The sequence below is a fragment of the Scomber japonicus genome, chromosome 13 (genome assembly GCF_027409825.1).
Source record: "Scomber japonicus isolate fScoJap1 chromosome 13, fScoJap1.pri, whole genome shotgun sequence".
Taxonomy (NCBI): Eukaryota; Metazoa; Chordata; class Actinopteri; order Scombriformes; family Scombridae; genus Scomber; species Scomber japonicus.
The window spans coordinates 195,904-218,966 of record NC_070590.1 but is presented as its reverse complement, the minus strand read 5'-3'; the positions used below and the strand labels follow the sequence as shown (position 1 = coordinate 218,966).

At 42.3% G+C, this 23,063-nt stretch overlaps 1 pseudogene; it reads left to right on the top strand.

The window, feature by feature from the left end:
• LOC128371665 (GTPase IMAP family member 8-like) overlaps nucleotides 1-23,063 on the top strand; it is a 92,392-nt pseudogene that overhangs the window by 16,762 nt on the left and 52,567 nt on the right.

Sequence of the window (23,063 nt, the reverse complement as noted above, 5' to 3'; positions counted from 1 at the left end):
GTTTTTATTATGGGGGGGTGTGGGGGGGGGTTAATTGTATGTTTTAAGTTTCTCAAATTACATGTTTTTCTGTTTCATGTAAAGCACATTGAATTGCCATTGTGTATGAAATGCGCTATATAAATAAAACTGCCTTGCCTTGCCTTCTAGGAGGTACATAAGGTTCTATGAGCTGGGAGCGCAGGGTTCTAGTAGGTTCATTAGGTTCTATGAGCTGGGAGCACAGTGTTCTAATAGGTTCATAAGGTTCTATGAGCTGGGAGCACACAGTTCTAGTAGGTACAAAAGGTTCTATGAGCTGGGAGCGCAGTGTTCTAATAGGTTCATAAGGTTCATAAGGTTCTATGAGCTGGGAGCGCAGGGTTCTAGTAGGTACATAAAGTTCTATGAGCTGGGAGTGCAGTGTTCTAGTAGGTTCATGAGGTTCTATGAGCTGGGAGCACTGTGTTCTAATAGGTTCATAAGGTTCTATGAGCTGGGAGCGCAGTGTTCTAGTAGGTTCATAAGGTTCTATGAGCTGGGAGCGCAGTGTTCTAATAGGTTCATAAGGTTCTATGAGCTGGGAGCGCAGTGTTCTAGTAGGTTCATAAGGTTCTATGAGCTGGGAGCACAGTGTTCTAATAGGTTCATAAGGTTCTATGAGCTGGGAGCACAGTGTTCTAATAGGTTCATAAGGTTCTATGAGCTGGGAGCACACAGTTCTAGTAGGTACAAAAGGTTCTATGAGCTGGGAGCGCAGTGTTCTAATAGGTTCATAAGGTTCATAAGGTTCTATGAGCTGGGAGCGCAGGGTTCTAGTAGGTACATAAAGTTCTATGAGCTGGGAGTGCAGTGTTCTAGTAGGTTCATGAGGTTCTATGAGCTGGGAGCACTGTGTTCTAATAGGTTCATAAGGTTCTATGAGCTGGGAGCGCAGTGTTCTAGTAGGTTCATAAGGTTCTATGAGCTGGGAGCGCAGTGTTCTAATAGGTTCATAAGGTTCTATGAGCTGGGAGCGCAGTGTTCTAGTAGGTTCATAAGGTTCTATGAGCCGGGACCGCAGGGTTCTAGTAGGTTCATAAGGTTCTATGAGCTGGGAGCGCAGGGTTCTAGTAGGTTCATAAGGTTCTATGAGCTGGGAGCACAGTGTTCTAATAGGTTCATAAGGTTCTATGAGCTGGGAGCACACAGTTCTAGTAGGTACAAAAGGTTCTATGAGCTGGGAGCGCAGTGTTCTAATAGGTTCATAAGGTTCATAAGGTTCTATGAGCTGGGAGCGCAGGGTTCTAGTAGGTACATAAAGTTCTATGAGCTGGGAGTGCAGTGTTCTAGTAGGTTCATGAGGTTCTATGAGCTGGGAGCACTGTGTTCTAATAGGTTCATAAGGTTCTATGAGCTGGGAGCGCAGTGTTCTAGTAGGTTCATAAGGTTCTATGAGCTGGGAGCGCAGTGTTCTAATAGGTTCATAAGGTTCTATGAGCTGGGAGCGCAGTGTTCTAGTAGGTTCATAAGGTTCTATGAGCTGGGAGCGCAGTGTTCTAATAGGTTCATAAGGTTCTATGAGCTGGGAGCGCAGTGTTCTAGAAGGTTCATAAGGTTCTATGAGCTGGGAGCGTAGTGTTCTAGTAGGTTCATGAGGTTCTATGAGCTGGGAGCGCAGCGTTCTAGTAGGTTCATAAGGTTCTATGAGCTGAGAGTGCAGCGTTCTAGTAGGTTCATAAGGTTCTATGAGCTGGGAGCGCAGTGTTCTAGTAGGTTCATAAGGTTCTATGAGCTGGGAGCGCAGCGTTCTAGTAGGTTCATAAGGTTCTATGAGCTGGGAGCGCAGTGTTCTAGTAGGTTCATAAGGTTCTATGAGCTCTTTGAGATATGATGGAGCCTGACCATTGAGAGCTTTGAAGGTGAGGAGAAGGTATTCAAATTCTATTCTGAATTTTACAGGAAGCTGATGCAGTGAAGCCAAGATGGGAGTAATATGATCTCTCTTTCTAGTTTCTGTCAGAACACGAGCAGCTGCATTCTGGACCAGCTGGAGAGTCTTTAGAGACTCGTTAGGGTTCTAGGGTTAGGGTTCTAGGGTTAGGGTTCTAGGGTTAGGGTTCTGGACCAGCTGGAGAGTCTTTAGAGACTCGTTAGGGTTCTAGGGTTAGGGTTCTGGACCAGCTGGAGAGTCTTTAGAGACTTGTTAGGGTTCTAGGGTTAGGGTTCTAGGGTTAGGGTTCTGGACCAGCTGGAGAGTCTTTAGAGATTCGTTAGGACAGCCTGATAATAATGAATTACAGTAGTCCAGCCTAGAAGTAATAAATGCATGGACTAGTTTTTCAGCATCATTGTGAGACAGGATGTGTCTAATCTTTGCAATATTACGCAGATGAAAGAAGGCAGTCCTTGAAATTTGTTTTATGTGGGAATTAAAGGACAGATCCTGATCAACAATAAATCCCTGGCCCTGGTGCTTTATGTGTGAAAACACATAAAGCACCAGGGCCAGTCTTTAAAAAGATGTTTGGATCACCTTGTAGCGGCTCTAACAGAGTCTGTACAGAGTAAAAGCTGCTTGATGCTGTGTTCATCCATCTGAAGGTGAACTGGGATGTTTATATTTCCATCTTTAGTTATTGAGGTTAACACAGATTGTTACTGAGCCATAGAACTGCTGTGGAACATCCTCACTTCCTTCTTCTTCTGTTGACTCATGACCAAGTCGCTGCCATCCTCTTTTCATCACTGCAGCAATATGAACTCATCAGTCACTCTGTTCTGAAACATTTCTATTTAATCTGACATTTAAACTGATGATTAATCCTTCATTTCTTTGGTTTTAACTTCATGCTTTTGTGTCTGTTTTATTAGTATCAGGATGCAGCAGCAGAGACCAGACTCTCCTACACCCAGCAGTGTGTCCATGAAGAGTGACTGGTCTATGGGTAATCCTATTAAGTTTGATGGACAACCTGCTGATGGAAGGTAAGGATTTAAAAGTGAAGTTTAGTATGTGACTCTCCTGAGAAGAGGAATACTTACTTATTTAACCTTTATTCAAATCTTGAGGAGGTCATTGAGGGCAAGTCCTCATTTTCAGTGATGTGGAGAACACAGAGAACAGAGCAGCTGGAGATCATAGTTTTAAATTGGTCTCCATGGTAACGATTATGTTGAGTTGAGTGTCTCTTGTAAAGTATTCCAGGATCATGCAGCAGAGTAAATGATGATAATCTGTTTATAATAATCTTAGAGCAAGATGTTTCCATGTTAGTGTTTCTGAGGCTAAAGGACAGTGGTCACTGATACCAAGGCTGAAAACACCAGAAGCTGTTATATTTTTACTCCTGTTGCACAAATTTAGGTCTATTGAGTTGATCTCCTTCAAGTTCGGTCTAGTTGGCTCATTAATTATCTGTCAGATTCAGATTATTACACATTTCTTTAAAACAATCTGAATCAGATGTGAACCAGTTAAGACCATAGACCAACATCTGTTGTACTGTGTGAGTAAGTCTGTTAAGTTATTGATTGACTGGAGAAAGCTGAGGATGGTCTGTATACTGCCACAACCTTAATGGAGTTATTATGGATAGGTTCATTTTAAGAGCAGTTCATTCAAAGGAGTCAGGTATACTGACAGTTTATCAGACAGTGACAGATGATTTAACATAAACAGCCACACCAACTCTACCAACTCTGTCTATTCTGAACTGATTAAAGTCATGTTGGACATTTCTGAGGCATGTGTTCTGTCTTTAAGCCAGGTTTCTGTTAGAAACAGGATATCAGGATCAGTCTGTGATCTGACAATTGTCAAATGATCCAATTTAAATGAGTTTCATATGTTTCTCATATTTAGATGCATCAGCTCCAAACCTTGTCTTGACTTGAAAACATGAGGATTGAAACAGTCATTGCTGGAGTCATCGTAGGGATAAGTAGAGTTAGTTATAGAGTTTGATTTTATACTTGTTTTGGAATTAGGTTTTATAGGTTTTAAATGTTCTGGTCTGCACTTGTTATAGGATTTAGACTGGTGTTGTTTATGAGGACCATTAGTGATAAGAACAGAGACACTGAAGACAGGAGCAGAGACTGAGAGTCGGGGATAGAGACTATTTTGGTTTCCTCACCGTCAAGCAGCGAAGGCTTTGCAGGAGCAAAGTGTGAGTTCAACGTTCATGGATAGTCATAGTTCATAGGAGTCCATCATGTTTAAACAGATCTGCTCTGTTATAGAAAGTGGAGAAATATCTAGTTTCATCAGTGACATCACAGTGTTGACCTGTACAACAGTCACATGTCAAAGAGTTCAGTGTTATAAGACACCAACATGGTCACTATATCAATATGTGTGTAACTTCATAGTCAAAGGCTGTCTGTCATGTTTGACTTCACCTCTGCTGCTGTTGATAAGCTCCGCCCACAGCTCTGCCTCCAAGCTGTGATTGGATAGCTGATTATTGTTCAGTGTAACAGGAACATCTTCATCTCAGAAAGACTCATCTTCCTCTCTCACAGAGCTTCTGACTCAGTGTTGGCAGGTGTTTGCTGCCCTCTGCAGGACAACACTGACATGTAACACCTCTGTGGCTTTATTTTCTTCTCTTTCACTTTATTTACTTCATCTGATTCAATTTAACAGACAACACATTGATATCATTACAATATTAATCCACCTGATCCCGACTCCTTTGTAACTCACCCTCGTGTACCGGCTCATTCAGCCACAGCTTATACCACTTTCATTTCATACCTTTTTATTTCTCTTTCTTCTTCTGCCTCCTCTCTTCTAAACAAACAAACAAGAGGAGAAAAATGAAGAAAAAGGATCTTTTCCTTTCTTCTCTCATATATCAGGAGAGCAATATGATCAATGATCCCATTCACATCAGAAAATGATTGAAAGTTATTATCAGGATCTGTTTGGATCAGCTGGGAAATGGACAGCAGATTATTAAAAGAAGATACTAAACATTTGATGGATGACAGCGTTACACAAAAAGAGGAAGCTGAAGCCACAACATCTGTGAAAACACATAAAGCACCAGGGCCAGTCTTTAAAAGATGTTTGGATCACCTTGTAGCTGCTCTAACAGAGTCTGTACAGAGTAAAAGCTGCTTGATGCTGTGTTCATCCATCTGAAGGTGAACTGGGATGTTTGTATTTCCATCTTTAGTTATTGAGGTTAACACAGATTGTTACTGAGCCATAGAACTGCTGTGGAACATCCTCACTTCCTTCTTCTTCTGTTGACTCATGACCAAGTCGCTGCCATCCTCTTTTCATCACTGCAGCAATATGAACTCATCAGTCACTCTGTTCTGAAACATTTCTATTTAATATGACATTTAAACTGATGATTAATCCTTCATTTCTTTGGTTTTAACTTCATGCTTTTGTCTGTTTTATTAGTATCAGGATGCAGCAGCAGAGAGCAGACTCTCCTACACCCAGCAGTGTGTCCATGAAGAGTGACTGGTCTATGGGTAATCCTATTAAGTTTGATGGACAACCTGCTGATGGAAGGTAAGGATTTAAAAGTGAAGTTTAGTATGTGACTCTCCTGAGAAGAGGAATACTTACTTATTTAACCTTTATTCAAATCTTGAGGAGGTCATTGAGGGCAAGTCCTCATTTTCAGTGATGTGGAGAACACAGAGAACAGAGCAGCTGGAGATCATAGTTTTAAATTGGTCTCCATGGTAACGATTATGTTGAGTTGAGTGTCTCTTGTAAAGTATTCCAGGATGATGCAGCAGAGTAAATGATAATAATCTGTTTATAATAATCTTAGAGCAAGATGTTTCCATGTTAGTGTTTCTGAGGCTAAAGGACAGTGGTCACTGATACCAAGGCTGAAAACACCAGAAGCTGTTATATTTTTACTCCTGTTGCACAAATTTAGGTCTATTGAGTTGATCTCCTTCAAGTTCGATCTAGTTGGCTCATTAATTATCTGTCAGATTCAGATTATTACACATTTCTTTTAAACAATCTGAATCAGATGTGAACCAGTTAAGACCATAGACCAACATCTGTTGTACTGTGTGAGTAAGTCTGTTAAGTTATTGATTGACTGGAGAAAGCTGAGGATGGTCTGTATACTGCCACAACCTTAATGGAGTTATTATGGATAGGTTCATTTTAAGAGCAGTTCATTCAAAGGAGTCAGGTATACTGACAGTTTATCAGACAGTGACAGATGATTTAACATAAACAGCCCCGAGTGAGGTCTGTGGGGCTTCCGGTATGGTATGGTAGCGAGCAGCAGCGTGGCATCGTCTCTCCCCCGTTCAGAACTAAGTAACTCATCTTTCACCACCTGAACCAGCGCAAAAAAATATCAAACTGTCTTCTTAACTTCACTTTGCAACGCAGAAGTCTGCAAAACAACAAAAAGTTGACCAGCCCCAGGATACGGCAGAAGATCCTGTTGACCTGTGTGAGGCTAACACTAACATTGAGCATGCTGCTAACGCTAAAAGCTCGTTACCTGAGTTTCTTTCTGAAGTGCTGCTTAAACACATTGCCACTGTCGTTGCCGAGGAAGGCAAGTGGACGCAGTAGGTACATGAGGTTCTAGTGTTCTAGTAGGTTCATTGGGTTCTATGAGCCGGGACCGCAGTGTTCTAGTAGGTTCATAAGGTTCTATGAGCTGGGAGCACAGTGTTCTAATAGGATCATAAGGTTCTATGAGCTGGGAGCGCAGTGTTCTAGTAGGTTCATAAGGTTCTATGAGCTGGGAGCACAGTGTTCTAGTAGGTTCATAAGGTTCTATGAGCTGGGAGCACAGTGTTCTAGTAGGTTCATAAGGTTCTATGAGCTGGGAGCGCAGTGTTCTAGTAGGTACATAAGGTTCTATGAGCTGGGAGTGCAGTGTTCTAGTAGGTTCATAAGGTTCTATGAGCTGGGAATGCAGTCTTCTAGGAGGTACATAAGGTTCTATGAGCTGGGAGCGCAGGGTTCTAGTAGGTTCATTAGGTTCTATGAGCTGGGAGCACAGTGTTCTAGTAGGTCCATGAGGTTCTATGAGCTGGGAGCGCAGTGTTCTAGAAGGTTCATAAGGTTCCATGAGCTGGGAACGCAGTGTTCTAGTAGGTTCATAAGGTTCTATGAGCTGGGAGCGCAGGGTTCTAGTAGGTTCATTAGGATCTATGAGCTGGGAACGCAGTCTTCTAGGAGGTACATAAGGTTCTATGAGCTGGGAGCGCAGTGTTCTAGTAGGTACATAAGGTTCTATGAGCTGGGAGCGCAGTCTTCTAGTAGGTTCATGAGGTTCTATGAGCTGGGAGCACACAGTTCTAGTAGGTACAAAAGGTTCTATGAGCTGGGAGCGCAGTGTTCTAGTAGGTTCATAAGGTTCTATGAGCTGGGAGCACATTGTTCTAGTAGGTCCATGAGGTTCTATGAGCTGGGAGCGCAGTGTTCTAGTAGGTTCATAAGGTTCTATGAGCTGGGAGTGCAGGGTTCTAGTAGGTTCTTAAGGTTCTATGAGCTGGGAGCACAGTGTTCTAGTAGGTACATAAGGTTCTATGAGCTGAGAGCGCAGTGTTCTAGTAGGTACATGAGTTTCTATGAGCTGGGAGTGCAGGGTTCTAGTAGGTTCATAAGGTTCTATGAGCTGGGAGCACAGTGTTCTAGTAGGTACAAAAGGTTCTATGAGCTGGGAGCACAGTGTTCTAGTAGGTACATGAGGTTCTATGAGCTGGGAGTGCAGGGTTCTAGTAGGTTCATAAGGTTCTATGAGCTGGGAGCACAGTGTTCTAATAGGTTCATATGGTTCTATGAGCTGGGAGCACAGGGTTCTAGTAGGTACATAAGGTTCTATGAGCTGGGAGCGCAGTGTTCTAGTAGGTTCATTAGGTTCTATTAGCTGGGAGTACAGTGTTCTAGTAGGCACATAAGGTTCTATGAGCTGGGAGCACAGTGTTCTAGTAGGTTCATAAGGTTCTATGAGCTGGGAGCGCAGGGTTCTAGTAGGTTCATAAGGTTCTATGAGCTGGGAGCACAGGGTTCTAGTAGGTTCATAAGGTTCTATGAGCTGGGAGCGCAGGGTTCTAGTAGGTTCATTAGGTTCTATGAGCTGGGAGTACAGTGTTCTAGTAGGTACATAAGGTTCTATGAGCTGGGAGCGCAGTCTTCTAGTAGGTTCATGAGGTTCTATGAGCTGGGAGCACAGTGTTCTAGTAGGTTCATAAGGTTCAATGAGCTGGGAGCACAGTGTTCTAATAGGTTCATAAGGTTCTATGAGCTGGGAGCGCAGTGTTCTAGTAGGTTCATAAGGTTCTATGAGCTGGGAGTGCAGGGTTCTAGTAGGTTCATAAGGTTCTATGAGCTGGGAGCACAGTGTTCTAATAGGTTCATAAGGTTCTATGAGCTGGGAGCACACGGTTCTAGTAGGTACATAAGGTTCTATGAGCTGGGAGCACAGTGTTCTAGTAGGTTCATAAGGTTCTATGAGCTGGGAGCACAGTGTTCTAATAGGTTCATAAGGTTCTATGAGCTGGGAGCACAGGGTTCTAGTAGGTACATAAGGTTCTATGAGCTGGGAGCGCAGGGTTCTAGTAGGTTCATAAGGTTCTATGAGCTGGGAACGCAGTCTTCTAGTAGGTTCATGAGGTTGTATGAGCTGGGAGCACAGTGTTCTAGTAGGTTCATAATGTTCTATGAGCTGGGAGCGCAGTGTTCTAGTAGGTTCATAAGGTTCTATGAGTTGGGAGCGCAGTGTTCTAGTAGGTTCATAAGGTTCTATGAGTTCTTTGAGATATGATGGAGCCTGATCATTGAGAGCTTTGAAGGTGAGGAGAAGGAATTTAAATTCTATTCTGAATTTTACAGGAAGCCGATGCAGTGAAGCCAAGATGGGAGTAATATGATCTCTCTTTCTAGTTTCTGTCAGAACACGAGAAGCTGCATTCTGGACCAGCTGGAGAGTCTTTAGAGACTCGTTAGGGTTCTAGGGTTAGGGTTCTGGACCAGCTGGAGAGTCTTTAGAGACTCGTTAGGGTTCTAGGGTTAGGGTTCTGGACCAGCTGGAGAGTCTTTAGAGACTTGTTAGGGTTCTAGGGTTAGGGTTCTAGGGTTAGGGTTCTGGACCAGCTGGAGAGTCTTTAGAGACTTGTTAGGGTTCTAGGGTTAGGGTTCTGGACCAGCTGGAGAGTCTTTAGAGACTTGTTAGGGTTCTAGGGTTAGGGTTCTAGGGTTAGGGTTCTGGACCAGCTGGAGAGTCTTTAGAGACTTGTTAGGGTTCTAGGGTTAGGGTTCTAGGGTTAGGGTTCTGGACCAGCTGGAGAGTCTTTAGAGACTTGTTAGGGTTCTAGGGTTAGGGTTCTGGACCAGCTGGAGAGTCTTAAGAGACTTGTTAGGGTTCTAGGGTTAGGGTTCTGGACCAGCTGGAGAGTCTTTAGAGACTTGTTAGGGTTCTAGGGTTAGGGTTCTGGACCAGCTGGAGAGTCTTAAGAGACTTGTTAGGGTTCTAGGGTTAGGGTTCTGGAGCAGCTGGAGAGTCTTTAGAGACTTGTTAGGGTTCTAGGGTTAGGGTTCTGGACCAGCTGGAGAGTCTTTAGAGACTCGTTAGGGCAGCCTGATAATAATGAATTACAATAGTCCAGCCTAGAAGTAATAAATGCATGGACTAGTTTTTCAGCATCATTTTGAGACAGGATGTGTCTAATTTTTGCAATATTACGCAGATGAAAGAAGGCAGTCCTTGAAATATGTTTTATGTGGGAATTAAAGGACAGATCCTGATCAACTATAACTCCCTGGCCCTGGTGCTTTATGTGTGAAAACACATAAAGCACCAGGGCCAGTCTTTAAAAAGATGTTTGGATCACCTTGTAGCTGCTCTAACAGAGTCTGTACAGAGTAAAAGCTGCTTGATGCTGTGTTCATCCATCTGAAGGTGAACTGGGATGTTTATATTTCCATCTTTAGTTATTGAGGTTAACACAGATTGTTACTGAGCCATAGAACTGCTGTGGAACATCCTCACTTCCTTCTTCTTCTGTTGACTCATGACCAAGTCGCTGCCATCCTCTTTTCATCACTGCAGCAATATGAACTCATCAGTCACTCTGTTCTGAAACATTTCTATTTAACCTGACATTTAAACTGATGATTAATCCTTCATTTCTTTGGTTTTAACTTCATGCTTTTGTCTGTTTTATTAGTATCAGGATGCAGCAGCAGAGAGCAGACTCTCCTACACCCAGCAGTGTGTCCATGAAGAGTGACTGGTCTATGGGTAATCCTATTAAGTTTGATGGACAACCTGCTGATGGAAGGTAAGGATTTAAAAGTGAAGTTTAGTATGTGACTCTCCTGAGAAGAGGAATACTTACTTATTTAACCTTTATTCAAATCTTGAGGAGGTCATTGAGGGCAAGTCCTCATTTTCAGTGATGTGGAGAACACAGAGAACAGAGCAGCTGGAGATCATAGTTTTAAATTGGTCTCCATGGTAACGATTATGTTGAGTTGAGTGTCTCTTGTAAAGTATTCCAGGATGATGCAGCAGAGTAAATGATAATAATCTGTTTATAATAATCTTAGAGCAAGATGTTTCCATGTTAGTGTTTCTGAGGCTAAAGGACAGTGGTCACTGATACCAAGGCTGAAAACACCAGAAGCTGTTATATTTTTACTCCTGTTGCACAAATTTAGGTCTATTGAGTTGATCTCCTTCAAGTTCGGTCTAGTTGGCTCATTAATTATCTGTCAGATTCAGATTATTACACATTTCTTTAAAACAATCTGAATCAGATGTGAACCAGTTAAGACCATAGACCAACATCTGTTGTACTGTGTGAGTAAGTCTGTTAAGTTATTGATTGACTGGAGAAAGCTGAGGATGGTCTGTATACTGCCACAACCTTAATGGAGCTATTAGGGATAGGTTCATTTTAAGAGCAGTTCATTCAAAGGAGTCAGGTATACTGACAGTTTATCAGACAGTGACAGATGATTTAACATAAACAGCCACACCAAGTGTCCATGAAGAGTGACTGGTCTATGGATTGTCCTGTTAAGTTTAAAAATGGACAACCTGCTGATGGAAGGTAAGAATTTAACATCCAGTAATCAGAGCAGCATTTACAGGAGTTCATTTAGTCATCATGACAGAACATCTTTAATAAGCTGAGTGCAGATTTGAGTCATTAAATGTCCTTAAACGTGATGTTTTCTCCACAGAGTTCAGCAGCAGAGCTCAGAGGTTCCCAGTGATCAGTCTGCACAGCAGCATCAAACACAGCTGGACTCCATATTTATGGTGTGTACATGTACAAACACACCTTTTACTATTAACTCCATAAACCACCGATGAAATAGTAAAGTAGCATTCAGGTCCTAACAGTGTCCATGCTGCTCTGTTTAGACCAGCAGGCCTTCAGACTGACACATGAATCACATGTTGTGTTCTACCAGTTTAAATGAAATGTTCACTTTATCTTTCTGTTCCAGCTGTGTACTGCAGAGTGTCGGCGTAAACTCAAGTCTAACCTGGAGAAGAAGTTCCAGTGTGTGTTTGAGGGGATCGCTAAAGCAGGAAACCCAACCCTTCTGAATCAGATCTACACACCGCTCTACATCACAGAGGGAGGGACTGCAGAGGTCAATGATGAACATGAGGTCACACAGATTGAAACAGCATCCTGGAAACCAGACAGACCAGAAACAACAATCAGACAAGAAGACTTCTTTAAAGCCTCACCTGGAAGAGATGAACCAATCAGAACAGTGATGACAAAGGGAGTGGCTGGCATTGGGAAAACAGTCTTAACACAGAAGTTCACTCTGGACTGGGCTGAAGACAAAGCCAACCAGGACATACACTTCACATTTCCATTCACTTTCAGAGAGCTGAATGTGGTGAAAGAGAAAAAGTACAGCTTGGTGGAACTTGTTCATCACTTCTTTACTGAAACCAAAGAAGCAGGAATCTGCAGGTTTGAAGAGTTCCAGGTTGTGTTCATCTTTGACGGTCTGGATGAGTGTCGACTTCCTCTGGACTTCCACAACACTGAGATCCTGACTGATGTTACAGAGTCCACCTCAGTGGATGTGCTGCTGACAAACCTCATCAGGGGGAAACTGCTTCCCTCTGCTCACCTCTGGATAACCACACGACCTGCAGCAGCCAATCAGATCCCTCCTGAGTGCGTCAGCATGGTGACAGAGGTCAGAGGGTTCACTGACCCACAGAAGGAGGAGTACTTCAGGAAGAGATTCAGAGATGAGGAGCAGGCCAGCACCATCATCTCCCACATCAAGACATCACGAAGCCTCCACATCATGTGCCACATCCCAGTCTTCTGCTGGATCACTGCTACAGTTCTGGAGGATGTGTTGAAAAGCAGAAAGGGAGGAGAGCTGCCCAAGACCCTGACTGAGATGTACATCCACTTCCTGGTGCTTCAGGCCAAACTGAAGAAGGTCAAGTATGATGGAGGAGCTGAGACAGATCCACACTGGAGTCCAGAGAGCAGGAAGATGATTGAGTCTCTGGGAAAACTGGCTTTTGAGCAGCTGCAGAAAGGTAACCTGATCTTCTATGAATCAGACCTGACAGATTGTGGCATCGATATCAGAGAAGCCTCAGTGTGCTCAGGAGTGTTCACACAGGTCTTTAAAGAGGAGAGAGGGCTGTACCAGGACAAGGTGTTCTGCTTCATCCATCTGAGTGTTCAGGAGTTTCTGGCTGCTCTTCATGTCCATCTGACATTCATCAAGTCTGGAGTCAATCTGCTGGAAGAAGAACAAACAACATCCCAGATATGTTTCTACCAGAGTGCTGTGGACGAGGCCTTAAAGAGTCCAAATGGACACCTGGACTTGTTCCTCCGCTTCCTCCTGGGTCTTTCACTGCAGACCAATCAGACTCTCCTACGAGGTCTGCTGACACAGACAGGAAGTAGCTCACAGACCAATCAGAAAACAGTGGAGTACATCAAGAAGAAGCTCAGTGAGAATGTGTCTGCAGAGAGAAGCATCAATCTGTTCCACTGTCTGAATGAACTGAATGATCGTTCTCTAGAGGAGAAGATCCAACAGTTCCTGAGATCAGGAAGTCTCTCCACAGATAAACTGTCTCCTGCTCAGTGGTCAGCTATGGTCTTCATCTTACTGTCATCAGAAAAAGATCTGGACGTGTTTGACCTGAAGAAATACTCTGCTTCAGAGGAGGTTCTTCTAAGGCTGCTGCCAGTGGTCAAAGCCTCCAACAAATCTCTGTAGGTGCACACAGAACTATCCAGATTAATCTTTGCTCAAGTCATATTTACAATTGTTTTCATTTGTTCTGCTGATTCTTCTTCAGGCTGACTGACTGTAACCTCTCAGAGAGAAGCTGTGCAGCTCTGTCCTCAGTTCTCAGCTCCCAGTCCTCTAGTCTGAGAGATCTGGACCTGAGTAACAACAACCTGCAGGATTCAGGAGTGGAGCAGCTTTCTGCTGGACTGGAGAGTCCACACTGTGGACTGGAAACTCTCAGGTCAGGTTTTATGATTATGTATATAAAGTAATATTTTGTTTTCCCCATTTTCTAGTTTACATAAAGAGTTTTTATACTAAAAATATTATCTGCACGTTTTGAGCCGATGTGTTGTAATATCAAGTATATAGTAAGTAAAATTCCTTTCAGTCCAACATGTGAGTCAGAACATATGTTTTACAGAGTTCAATTTTACCTTGAAGATGTACGGCACATTAAGTGCATCAGGCCATGCCAGGAAACTTCAGTGAATACTTTTCTTACTACAACATCGAACTGCACTGTGTAAATAATGCATTGATTATATGGAGTCAGGGTCAATGGGGAGATAGACAGGTATTGCTGCCGGTCTCGGCCCCCCCGTTTAAATTTTGTGCAGACCCCCCCTGTCAACGTCACATTTTATGAATCCCAACACCTATGTCTACATTTTGACCAAAAATTATTTGTCTCCTTTTTACGGTTTGGCCGTGAGCTCGAGTTAAAAATAAAAATCAAGGTTATTTTTTACTGCTTCTCTCACTCTAGCTAACTGCCGCTTCCACTCTAACTTTGAAGAAAAAGTGATTTCCACTCCTCGTTTGACTGCTCATAGTTTGAAAAGTTTACATGTTATGTAAAAACAACAGTTTGGTATTTTGGAGAGAGCACAAGTTTTCCTCCGTTTTAAAGTTTGAATCACATTTCTACTACTGGCTAGGTGACTCCGATAAAAGGTGAAATTTTGTGGGTTTAAAAAAACATTCCCATTAATTTCCAATGGAGAATTATTCCAGTTTTTTGGGAAAAATTGGAATTTCAACACCAAAATATAAGTTTGGTTCTTTCATTTAAAAGTATGTCTCTCCATTACTCATATTATAGATTATATCAATGCACTCATTTATTGGTGGTTTGTCTTTCTTAAGCCATTTTCTGGCCCAGGCCTTTTTGCATCCCACTAACAAACTCTCAGCAGGTATTTATCCTGCTTTGCATATTCTAGTCTGATCACATCACCAAGGTACATGATTTTAAAATGTAAGTACATTTTCTTTTTAAAAACAGCCTCCAGGACCCCATGGACATCTCTCCAAAATGGATTCACATAGAGACATAGATACATGTACCCACACCTCATTAATCCCAGCAGCTCAGAGAGTATACGCATAGTGATAACTTATTAACACATATTCACATACTGGTTTTTAAATAAACTTCCCACAGGACCTCGAGCAGGCAGTCTGATTTCAGTAGTTAGTCTTTTGCGCCGGAGTATTTAAAAAATTAAATAAATAACCTATTGCTTGTTTTTTTTCTTTATATCTCCAGGCTGACTGACTGTAAGCTCTCAGAGAGAAGCTGTGCAGCTCTGTCCTCAGTTCTCAGCTCCCAGTCCTCTAGTCTGAGAGATCTGGACCTGAGTAACAACAACCTGCAGGATTCAGGAGTGAAGCAGCTTTCTGCTGGACTGGAGAGTCCACACTGTGGACTGAAAACTCTCAGGTCAGTTTCTATGATTATGTATATAAAGTAATATCTTATTTCCCCAGTTTCTAGTTTACATGAAGAGTTCTTGTACCAAAAATATTTTCTGCACGTTTTGAGCCGATGTGTTGTAATATCAAGTATACAGTAAGTAAAATTCCTTTCAGTCCAACATGTGAGTCAGAACATATGTTTTACAGAGTTCAATTTTACCTTGAAGATGTATGGCACATTAAGTGCATCAGGCCATGCCAGGAAACTTCAGTGAATACTTTTCTTACAACAACATCGAACTGCACTGTGTAAATAATGCATTGATTATATGGAGTCAGGGTTAATGGGGAGTGAGACAGGTATTGCTGCCGGTCTCGGCCCCCCCCGTTTAAATTTTGTGCAGACCCCGCCTGTCAACGTCACATTTTATGAATCCCAACACCTATGTCTACATTTTGACCAAAACGTATTAGTCTCCTTTTTACAGTTTGGCCGTGAGCTCGAGTTAAAAATAAAAATTAAGGTTATTTTTTACTGCTTCTCTCACTCAAGCTAACTGTTGCTTCCACTCTAACTTTGTAGAAAAAGTGATTTCCACTCCTCGTTTGACTGCTCATAGTTTGAAAAGTTGACATGTTATATAAAAACAGTTTGGTATTTTGGAGAGAGCACAAGTTTTCCTCTGTTTTAAAGTTTTAATCACATTTCTACTACTGGCTAGGTGACTCCGATAATAGGTGAAATTTTGTGGGTTTAAAAAAAGATTCCCATTAATTTCCAATGGAGAATTATTCCAGTTTTTTGGGAATAATTGTAATTTCAACACCAAAATATAAGCTTGGTTCTTTCATTTAAAAGTATGTCTCTCCATTACTTATATTATAGATTATATCAATGCACTCATTTATTGGTGGTTTGTCTTTCTTAAGCCATTTTCTGGTCCAGGCCTTTTTGCATCCCACTAACAAACTCTCAGCAGGTATTTATCCTGCTTTGCATATTCTAGTCTGATCACATCACCAAGGTACATGATTTTAAAATATAAGTACATTTTCTTTTTAAAAACAGCCTCCAGGACCCCATGGACATCTCTCCAAAATGGATCCACATAGAGACATAGATACATGTACCCACACCTCATTAATCCCAGCAGCTCAGAGAGTATACGCATAGTGATAACTTATAAACACATATTCACATACTGGTTTTTAAATAAAGTTTCCACAGGACCTCGAGCCGGCAGTCTGATTTCAGTAGTTAGTCTTTTGCGCCGTAGTATTTAAAAAATTAAATAAATAACCTATTGCTTGTTTTTCTTTCTTTATATTTCCAGACTGACTGACTGTAACCTCTCAGAGAGAAGCTGTGCAGCTCTGTCCTCAGTTCTCAGCTCCCAGTCCTCTAGTCTGAGAGATCTGAACCTGAGTAACAACAACCTGCAGGATTCAGGAGTGAAGCAGCTTTCTGCTGGACTGGAGAGTCCACACTGTGGACTGGAAACTCTCGGGTCAGTTTATATGATTATGTATATAAAGTAATATCTTTTTTTCCCCAGTTTCTAGGTTACATGAATAGTTCTTATACTAAAAATATTTTCTGTACGCTTTGAGCCGACGTGTTGTAATATCAAGTATACAGTAAGTAAAATTCCTTTCAGTCCAACATGTGAGTCAGAACATATGTTTTACAAAGTTCAATTTTACCTTGAAGATGTATGGCACATTAAGTGCATCAGGCCATGCCAGGAAACTTCAGTGAATACTTTTCTTACTACAACATCGAACTGCACTGTGTAAATAATGCATTGATTATATAGAGTCAGGGTCAATGGGGAGTGAGACAGGTATTGCTGCCGGTCTCGGCCCCCCCCGTTTAAATTTTGTGCAGACCCCGCCTGTCAACGTCACATTTTATGAATCCCAACACCTATGTCTACATTTTGACCAAAAATTATTAGTCTCCTTTCTACGGTTTGGCCGTGAGCTCGAGTTAAAATAAAAATTAAGGTTATTTTTTACTGCTTCTCTCACTCAAGCTAACTGCCGCTTCCACTCTAACTTTGTAGAAAAAGTGATTTCCACTCCTCGTTTGACTGCTCATAGTTTGAAAAGTTTACATGTTATGTTGTGGTGAACTTTATCACCCTCCGAGTGAGAAGAATGGATGGAAGACCAAGACGAAGTTCTTTTTAGTTTTCTTTATTACCAATTATCAATTAGAACCCTGCCTAGGTCAGTGGAGACAGAACTTTATCAATTTGAGGCTGCTGAAGGTGTCCCTGGTCAAAAATGTAGCCTTCCTTTCTGTTCCCCTGTCTCTCGGTGTGCACCATCTTTTATTCCAAGTTTACGCCCCACAAATGCATACGTCCTAAGCATGAACACAGGACACAATCAATTACTTGTTTATGTTCCCATGATCCAATACCTCCTGATGTTAATTACTATTGTATAGAATGGTACCATTATATAGGATGGTATCAGCTGTCCTCCCCAGCCTCTGGCTATTATGACCGGAGGTTCATATCAAGTTCACACAGATCTTATGACTCTGACCGTTATATAAACTATAATATAGGCCTACACACAAAACTTTAAGAAATACATAATACATTGATCTGTAGCAGAAAATACACTACATATCCCCCCTTGGAAGCTTCTGAGCTTCCATAAAAGAAACTAATATCACTTCTACAGGGACATAATACAAGACAACATAAGCATCCAAATTAACCTTAGCTGCTAACAATCATCTACTAAAAGTGACTATAAGTGAAAATTAAACATTGTCGTGATAAGAGCTTACGCTTACACTATTTCAAGCCTTGCAGTACACTAACATTCTTCAATGAGCAATCAGTGTAATATTACTCTAATAATCAACTCATAAAATACAAAAGAAACCTTTTAACCTTAACTTCATTTGACTCTCAAATACGAACAATCAAAAGTAGACTCATATGAATTAATAATATCATGTCAAACATTCTTTGCTTTTAGCATTGATCAATTATCATCAATAGTAAGAACTGATGTAACACATCTTACACTTAATCAACTCCTCATACGCTGTCACAATATAATCATCTGAGGTCACCTTGTAACCTCATTTCCCAATAGTCCAATGTCCTCAAATCAAAAATTCTTTCATGGAAAACTGTATCTTCATTGCTTTTGCTTAGGATCAGAGGTCACTAGCACTTGACCTTCTCGTTGGAGGTCAGTTGTTCTTACTGCCTCGGGCCATAAGATAGAAGAAAGAGGGGAGAGAGATAGATAGAAATAAAAGGGTGACAAATCTTGCAGGTCCTTCGTCCTTTCTCCTGCAAACTCCTATAATCCAATAGCAATCCAGGTTTAGTAGTCCTTTTCGTCCTTATATAAGTTCCCAAGTTCCTGTTGGAAACTCAGATGTCTTTCCAAGTCATTGTTAGATCTACTGTCCCTTTCATTGTCTCTATTCTTCATGATCGTCATCTGGAGGGCTTGAATATTCATCGCCCTGGATATACCTTTTGAGATCAGCCCTCTCAAAATAGGAATACAGCAACAGAGAACCAGAGCTAGTACTGTCAAGAAGGCTAGGATAGCAATTCCTATCTTGGCAAAGAATGCTCCCCATCCTCCCAGGAGCGATTCTAGCCAAGTTGTTGCTTCATGTCCAAACCCAGCATTTCTGGCTAGGTTTTCCCTGAGGTCTCTGATCTGTGTCATTGCCTTGGTGAAACTTCCATCAGCAGCTGTGTTATTAGGAATGTAGGTACAACACTGATCTCCAAACATCTCACAAACTCCTCCTCTTTCGGCCAACAGAAAGTCGAGTGCTTGTCTATTCTGCCAGGCCATTTTACTTGTTGCTGCTAGCTGTTCTCCCAAAGCACTCAAAGCTTCATCAGTCTGGTTGGCAAACTTTTGCTGATTATAATAGATGTAATTTATCCATGCTGTATTGATGTGCACTCCGACTTGAGGAAAAAAGAAGGATGTGAATGCACTCACAAGATCATTTACTCCTTTTGCTTCGTTTGGGATACCAACAGGAACTCCCAAACTGTTCAAATAGGGCTCCTGGTCAGGCGTGTTAGCCTCCCGTCGAGTCCTCGATCTGCTGGGTTTCCCCAACTCTTCTACTGGGATTATGATAACTGGCTGGATGGCTTGAACCCTAGCACATCTCCCATGCCAGTCTAACGGTAAAACGCTGAGTAGAACCTCTCCACCACAGAGCCAAAACTGGTCCGCCACTGCTTGTGTAGCATAGTGATAGGGGCAAATTCTGGGTGCGGGTTGAGTCTGTTTCCCCTTTGTTACAGTTACTGCTGGCTCTCGTCTTGAATTAGGCCTAGATGGGGCACATCCTCCATCCCTTTTAGAGGTTAGTTCCCAGATTGTGTCACAGAGGGACCGTCTCAGCTTTCCCACATCTTGGCTTCCTTCTTTCTCAAAGCATTCAAAAGTTCCCACTATATCCAGCTCCGTCCCATACGGCACTGGCCTAAGGTCTTTGTCCACTCGTACGTCTAGAGCGGCACATCGGTCTCCCACTTTCTTTATAGGTGATGCAGTGTCTACCAGGTCCAGAAATAACAGGCCACTCATGAGTGTGTTGCTGTAGTATTCGCTAGATCCCAACAGCTGAATGCACTCTGCTTCACAAAGGGGTGTTAAGTCAAAATCAAGGTCGATCTCATAAGTTCTTGCACGGTCGCTCATCTGTTTTAGCCACTCAGTTTTCGTATTCTCACAGTTCTTCCAGCTAAACTGAGTGTTCCTGACTATCAGAAGGCTTTCTCTGGCCTTGGAGCACACATAACAATCCTCTTTTGCAGTACTTCTTCCGGTATAATTCACCCATTGATACCACAGGTTTCTCTTCACCTGTCTGTACAAGGGATCTCTTCGACGTTTAGTCTCCACACCCTCTTTTTGCTTCTTCGGTCGTATCCTCTCTGTCGCTGTCAGTCATTGAGAAGTACTCAACTGTTTCTGTTGTTTCTTGGGTAGTAGGCACCTTTGGTGTTATCATGGTTATCCCCATGGTCACCTGAGAGTTCACTGTCATTAGCTCAAATGTAGTGGAATCATTTGTACTCTCCAAAGTCAGCGTTGGTAAAGTAGAGACTGTTAGTACTGATGTTGGAGTACTTTCTTTTCCTATTATTTTTAATTCCACTCGCTGGTAGGAGTGATTCAGTTGGCTTGGCTTGTAGTAAACACACCAGTAAGTCCCTTCATATTCTTTCTCGACACTCCTTATTAATAGTGAACAGTCTCCATTTTCTTCTTCATTTAGGAAACGTATTCGCTGTGGAAAAGGTGAGTTCCCTTCCACCTGTTCTCCTACTGCGGCCACAGCTGCTCCCTCCTTTTGCCATATAGCCAGATCAATGTCTTTCTTGGCTCCTATTGGACAGTCACATGGGAGCAAAGCTGGAATCCCAATTTCTCCTTTAACTATAATCCTTAAACCGAATCGGGACTCGGATCTCCCGAACCGGCCTGGCTGCTCTCCATCTTCGGCTCCTTGTGGGAGATCTACGTCTCCCTCCTCGTCGTCCCTTGGTGCTTTGATGCAGTGGTTGACGTGGAACCAGGTAGGTGATCCCCTTATCTGGATCGCAGTTCCTGTACTGCGAACGACCTCGTATGGCCCTTCTCTGCGAGCGTTGAACCACTTCCGCCGGAATACTTTCACAAACACCTTATCCCCTGGTAGGATGGTGATGGCTCGTTTCACCCTTTGTTCCTCTTTCTCGGTCTGCTCCTGTTTTTGGATGACATAAGAAGAAATGCTCCTTTGGAGGTTAGACATATATTTTACATATGCTTTCAAATCGTCTTCTAACAGAGATAGACTTGGGCCTTTCCCACTAGCGCGCAATGTAGGCGTCGTCATGCAACGGCCTATAGCTAACTCAAATGGCGTCATATGTAACTCACGAAGCTCACTAGATCGGCAGCCATTAGCGCAAGCGGAAGCGCTTCTATCCAATTAAGTCCCGTATGCTGACAGATCTTAATAAGACGGTTTTTAATAAATTCATTCATTCTTTCACAAATACCTTGACTTTGTGGATGGTACACAGCTCCAAGACGCTGCTTAATGCCTAGCTTTTGCAAAATAAGCTTTACTGTTTTGTCAACAAATTCTCTACCGTTATCTGATGAAATCCTATCTGGTAGACCCCATCGAGGTATTACCTCTCTGCAGAGAAACTTGGCTACCGATGAAGCATATTTTCTTTTAGTAGGGCATGCTTCCACCCATCTGCTAAATCTATCCACAACTACCAACATGTATCTCTTACCTCCTACTGGACGAATCATGTCCACGTAGTCGATAACAAGTTCCCTCATAGGACCATTAGGTGTTGGAATGTGTCCTGGTGGGGTTAGTACACCTCTTCTGATGTTATTCTTCAAACAAATTGTGCATCTTCCTATGACATAATCAATCTGTTCTAGCAAAAAAGGTGCCCAAAAACCATACTCTTTTATAATTTTCCTTCTCACTTCCCCCCTCGCCGCATGGGCGAGTCCATGCGCATCATTAATCAACAAACCCAATAAGTCCGGAGGCGCAACCACCAGGCCATCATGATTTCTCCACAGACCTGTGGCATCTTTACTTGCACCCCTAGCTAACCACTACTGTTTGTCCATTGTATTAGCTCCTTCCTGCATCAACACTATGTCTCTGAGTGTGATATTGTCTTCTAAGTCTACTACATGTGTGACCAGAAGGACTTTCTCTGTCTTATGTGTCCCAGCAGCTACCTTTGCGGCTTCATCTGCTGCATTGTTACCTCGAGTAACTCTAGATGTATCCGATTTATGTGCTGCACATTTAGCTATAGCTATTTCTTTAGGTTTCATTACAGCATTTAACAGCTCCATAATTTGTGCATGATGCTGTATGGGGGAACCATCAGTCTTCTTAAAGCCACGTCCCTTCCATACTGCAGCAAAGAGATGACAAACTCAGGGATTAAAGTTTTCCGGCCCCGTGCCGGAATTCCGGCGTGCAGCGCTTGACTGCGGGCGCGTCAAAACAAAATAAATAAAATAATATATTTTTTAAATGTGAAAGAGAGTGTAATCGTTCGTCTGCCAATGATATGAGAGAAGCACAACTCTCCCGCTCTGAAACTAACATTATTATCCAATCAGAGGTGAAATAAGGCGGGTCTTGAGGAAACGTGCCTCCACCAAGTTACGTATGAAGCCTAATCGCCAGAGTAGAGAGAGAGAGACGTTGCATGGAGTGGAAAGATGGCTCAGTTCATGACTCCAGGGGAAAATGCCCTGATAATCGACCAAGGGTTGAAAAATAAATGGCGTTGGGCATGGCTAGATGAGCTAGGGAAGGACGGCAAGCCGTTTAGTAGTTGGTGCAAAAAGATGAGAGAGCCAGGTGCCTGTTTCTGCACGCTGTGCTCCAGAAAGATTAAACGCATCCAGCGGCACAATTTTTTTATTATTACTATTTATTTTAAAGAAAGTTCAAAGTTGTTGAAATGGTGAAACCGTTTTAAATCTAACTATCTGATTTAACTACCGTAAATTCCGGACTATAAACTGTACAATGACAGAACGAGGTAGATTACTCCAGTAAAAGTAACACTTAGTTTAATGACTTAGAAGTCGTCAAATGACTTACTTTAACGAATTTCGTTAGTTTATATAATGCAGATTAGTAAAATATGACTTTTATGAGGGTCACAGTCACAGACAATAAACTTAACATTTGATAATTGTGGTAGCAGCGGTGCAGCAGACGTAATGACGTCCACGCAGCACGCTGAATGCAAACTAATATTAAGCCTATATCCTATTCATTATAATGTCCATGGACATAAATTGAGTTCTTTTGCCTTAATAATGACAAAATAATACACAAAAAACGGTCGGATTGGGAACCCATATGCATAATGTCTCCTCACTCGCATTTAGTGTTGCTTGAAATGACCAGGGCTCAGCTAATGTTGCCTTTTGAAACAACGTCGATTTCCCGGGATTCCTGGGAAAATTGCCTCCCTCAAGCAGGGTACACTTGCACTCACACTAGCCAAATAATCTGACTGTAGGGGGCAAACGTGCTTGGGCATGGTATGATTGCCTAGTGTGCCCTAAATGTCTGTAG